The sequence below is a fragment of the Vicia villosa genome, unplaced genomic scaffold (assembly GCF_029867415.1).
Source record: "Vicia villosa cultivar HV-30 ecotype Madison, WI unplaced genomic scaffold, Vvil1.0 ctg.000877F_1_1, whole genome shotgun sequence".
NCBI classification, from domain to species: domain Eukaryota; kingdom Viridiplantae; phylum Streptophyta; class Magnoliopsida; order Fabales; family Fabaceae; genus Vicia; species Vicia villosa.
Window position 1 is genome coordinate 273,290 of NW_026705394.1, and position 5,638 is coordinate 278,927.

The window sequence follows — 5,638 nt, forward strand, 5'->3', positions numbered from 1 at the left end:
GGATGATCAAATTCATCAATTTGGTTGCAATTTGTTCATTGTTAGATAGAGCATGGAATAAGCTTTCCAACGCTTCGAACCGGGCGCAAATCGGAGTTACGGTTCTCAAGATATGGCCAAAATAAGATTTCCATTTTCTGTTGAGCGGGCTAAGCGGGCTTGACCGCGCTAAGCGCGGTCTGGGAGCATTTTTGACCCGTTTGGCAGAAGGTTGGGCGCTTAGCGCGGGTTTTTGGCGCTAAGCGCGGTCTAGAGGTTTCAGAACAATAAAAAACAGCCCGCTAAGCGCGCTTGGCGCGCTTAGCGCAGTCTGCGACTTCAGTTTTGGTATATATGTTGTAAAATCACATTTTTAGGGTTTTTTATCACCCATTTCCCCCATGGAGTGGCTCTGGTCCAATTTTGATAGTTTAGAGGCTTAGGAAACACCATTGGGTGCGACGTCATGTGGATTGATCATGGATCTGTCTCGATTTCATTGTACCGGTGAGATCTTTCCGGTTCATTTTCTCTCTTCCCTTTGTTTCATTCCAATGGTGGGTATTGTATGTATGTTTCTACTCTTATTGTATATATATTTGTGGATCTTGGGATCGTTTATATATTCGCTTTACAAATCATCATTATTGTTGTTCTTGATCTTTTTGCTTAAATGCTCTGAATTTGTGTTGTTGCAGACATGGACACCATAGATCTTGATTAGGAATGATAACTGTTAGTTTCTGGGTTGCAGACATGGATTTAGGACTAACAATCGTAGTGGGTATCGAGTCTAATGCCTCCGTGTTGTTTGTGTCGGTGGAGAAATCGCTGATGTGAATAGTACGGTTGAGCTTTCGTCGGTGTTGCAGACATGGACACCGATGTGGCATCTCGAGTGATGCCCGGTGATGTTGATGCGTATTGTGAGTGTCGAGCGATAGATCTTCAGATTTAAGTATTCGACGGGTAGAACGAAATGCAATTCCATAACTATTTCTCTTAGACTATTGAGAATGTTTATCTGCTTTTATTTACTTTTCCCGCATTTACTTTCCGCACCCCAAATCATGAAACTTAGAACGCGAGATAGTCGAACGGCAGTTTTTCTCAACCAATCTCTGTGGACTACGATACGATATAACCTATATCACCCGATAATAAATAATACCTATTACTTTTTGCTTGTCGCTTTACCGCTTCAACACACACCCCTAAAATTAATGATTGTTGCATCTAAAAAGTTTAGGTTCCACAACTGGTTGTAACATATAAAAACCAATATGCAGTAATATATCACACAATAACGCATACTGGACTACCTCTCCCAAAGATTCCACTAACCATCTAACATAAAAATCCTATCCAAGCGGCTTACAGCGCTACTGTTGGATTGGTACTAGGTAAACCTTCTTTCTAAGAGGGGAATATGAATTTTGAGTATAATATAGCTTTATTTATTTTTTTGTAAACAAAATATATTGATAGGGATAACTAAGGGTTCTCCAACCCGATTACACAAGAGACGGGAAGAACCCGACAAAAAAGAAAATTACAACCAATTAAAATTATGAGAGAAAAAGAAGCGGATCTTTAGTAAACTCATAAAATGAATAATTGGAGTACGTAATTTTCCCGCAAAAGAACCACTTCCAAACCATAGACTTAATGTTCCAAACCGTATAACTATGGTTCCACTTTTCCTCCCAGAAGCAAGCACCATTCCTCACCAACCACAAAGTCCATGCACTAGCCAACCACACTACATGCGCCTTACTTTTTTTTAACCTTTTTGTCACGGAAGAACCGATGCCAATCCCTAAAATTTTACAAGCACCTATCCTCCATAACGCCCTCTTTACCCACCTAAAGAGCTATGTCTAACCAAATTGTCTTGACCACCCGACAACCAAAAAAAGAATGGTTTCTATTCTCTACTTCATATCTACAAAACATACAATTCAATTTATCTAAAGGAAAAGAAATACCTCTATACACCAAAAAGATCCTTTGTTGGGATCCTATCAAGAAGAAGTCTCCACCCGAAAGCCTTAATTTTAAAAGGCACATCCGCCTTCCACACAAGACCAAAAGCATCCTCAAACTCATTTTGCGGCCCAAACGGAATGAAAGCTAAACCCAAAAAAGTGTAACAAGATGCCACCGAAAAGACCCCTTTCAAAGGCATCTTGTAAAATGACACAGTGAAAATAGTGAATGTAGTGAGAATGGATTTCAAAAGTGTGATTCTACCTCCCAAATTAAGGAAACAATTTTTCCAACTCCCTAGGTTCTTCTTTAACTTCAACACTAACGACTTCCACGTCGCCTCCTTCATCGAGTTTAGACCAATCGGAATACCAAGAAAAAAGAAATTATTATCCTCCACTTTGCAAGAAAGAAAAAGAGGCGCGGCTTCCGAAAAAGAACCCCTTGTATTAATGCCAATTAACTTACTCTTGTGATAATTGATCCCAAGCCCCGAAACCACTTTAAACGCCCTTAACACCCCTTTAATCGCCTTCATATGTTCCCATGTTCCCTCTCCCACCAATAAAGTGTCATCTGCAAATTGAAGAATGTCCACCCAACATGAGCCTTTAATGCAAAAACTACCAAAATTCCCAATATTTATAGACTTTCTCACCAACCCCGATAGGCCTTCCACCACCAAGACATAGAGAAAAGGTGAAAGAGGATCACCTTGTCTCAAAACTCTATGAACACCGGATTTCTTTGTGAGACTTCCATTAACTAGAACCGACATACTACTATTGAAAACCAACATCTCCATCCATCCCATCCACCTACTACCAAAACCCATTCTCTTCAACATATACCTCAAAAAACCCCAAATTAATTTATCATACGCTTTCTCAAAATCGACTTTAAACAACAAGCAATTTTTTCCCTCCTTCCGTGCGTAATCCACCACTTCGTTTGCAACTAGCACTCCATCCAACAATTGTCTACCGACCACAAAAGCGTTTTGGCAAGGAGAAATAATGCCACCAAGAACACACTTTAACCTCCCCGCCAAAAGTTTAGCCACCACTTTATACATACAATCCACAAAACAAATGGGCCTATAATCATTCAAAGACAACAGATTTGTGGACTTAGGGATCAAGGACAAAAAAGAAGATGAGATGACCTTGGAAATAACACTGCCGGAATAGAAATAATTGAACAAAAGCACGAAATCTTCTTTAACGATGTCCCAGCACTTCTTGTTAAAAAGGAACGAATAACCATCCGGTCCCGACATTTGTCACTCCCACAACTCCACACCGCCTCTTTTATTTCAACTTCAAGAAAAGGTTTTTCTAGGTTTGCCGCCATCTCCTCACTTATGCTCTTAAATTCCACCCCTTCCAATAAAGGCCTACGATCCTCCGATTCTTCAAATCTATCTCTAAAATAATCAAACACCGTTTCCTTCACCTCTTCCACCGAAATCGCCATCCCTCCCTCCGTCACAATTGGCCCTATGTGGTTAAAGCATATTTTTTCTTTCATGACTTTAAGAAAAAATCCGCTATTAGTATCACCCTTCTTCATCCATCTCAACCTAGCTTTTTGAAGAAACATGTTTTCTTTAATTCTCAAGTTCCTCCAAATCCGACTAGTCGCTTCCTTTCTTTTTTCTAAATTATCAACAAGCAAAGCCTCAGAATCCATCTCCAATCTACCATCGACTATATTCAAATCCCGAACCCCTTCCTCCACCGCCAAATCATATCGACCGAAAACCTCCTTATTCCACACTCTCAACTTTTCCTTTAGAAGCCTAAGCTTTTCTTTAAGGACAAAATCCCCCCTCCCATTTACTTTCAAATTCAACCACTCCTTCTTCACAAACGGCATAAAAGCTTGATGAGAAAACCATTGGTATTAAATCTAAAGGGTTTCGGTCCCCAATTCGAGTCATCCACCACCAACCATATTGGACAATGATCAGAAATATCCCTCCCGCCAATCAATTGCCAATAACACCTCATCTATTCACAATGTTGTCCACCACTAGGAACCTATCAATTCTACTCATCGACTTTCCGTCACCACTATACCACGAGAATTTCTTCCCCTTGCTAACAAAAGGAATAAAGCTTTATAGGAATATCTTTAACTTGATAACAAAAGAGTTTCTATTTAAGGCCAAAACATTTTTATCTTTTTAAAAAATAGTTTGTCACGGTGAGTTTGATTATTTATAAAAAAGTATTTGAAGAAAAAAATATGAAATATATTTTAAATGCGAAGAATAGGAAATTTCTTAACAGACCTCCTAACCTTCTTGGCCACCCCTGGCGAAATTCCCAGAATGCCCTTATATTTCGGAAATGCATCTCCGAAATCACTTTTTTTCTGAAAAAAAGGGTGATTTCGGAAGTGCACTTCCGAAAACACGAAAAAAAGGTGTTTTCGGAGATGCATTTCCGAAAACACCCCTTTTTTGAGTTTTCGGAGATGCATTTCCGAAAAATCCCCTTTTTTGGGAAAGGGGGGTGTATTCGGAGATGCATATCCGAAATATTCCAAGACCAAATTGGTCTTGGAATGTTTCGGATATACACTTCCGAAAGAATTCAATAATTATTAAAAAATTAAAATCAAAGTGAATCAATATAATTAATAGGTATAAAATCAAGGTGAATCAAAATTTCCTAAACAATTTTAAAGTTAAAAATTATTTTACTAACTTATATAAATAAAAAAAATTTAATTTCATAATTAAATTTTGATTATTTAGAATTAAATATAAAATTTATTCTTTAAATAAAATTAAGACAAAATCTTTTTTTAATTTTTTTAAACTAAATAAAAATTTATAACTCATTTTTAATTATGAATCAGAATAGAAATATATAAATATATAATAATAATTATTAATTTTATAAGTGAAATATATAAATATATAATAATTATTATAAATTAAAACACTATTTTTTTTAATTATTATATAAATATATAAATATATTTATAATTAATATATAATAATTATTATATAAATATATAAATATATAATAATTTTTATAAATATATAATAATTATTATAATTATTATATAAATATATAAATATATAAATTAAAACACTCATTTTTTTAATTTTTTTTAAATATATAATAATTATTATAAATATATAAATAAAAAATTATAACTCATTTTGTAAGTGAAATTATTTTAATTAAAATTCTTTTAAATTTTAAAATATGAATCAGAATAGAAATATATAATTATTATTATTCATAACTCATAAATTATATCAAAATATATAATTGTTATTATTCATTACTCATAAATTATATCAAATTTATGATATATGAATTAATTAATATTATAAAATTAATTTTTGGGATTTTTTTAGATTTTTTTTGTTGTTTCGGAGATGCATCTCCGAATTTGTCAAAATCCCAATTTTTGGAATTTTTTCGGAAATACACTTCCGAAATATTTCGGAAATATATTTCCGAAGCGGGGTAAAATTGGGTTTTCGCAGGGGGTGACCCCTATAAGGAGGTGGGTAAAGAAATTTTCGAAGAATATGGCTGTCTAAATAAAACCTATAATAATTATCATCTTGATCAACAATGAGACCAAAATACAAATAATTTATAAGTTCTATATTTTTAAAATCAGATAATTAAGACAAAAAAAA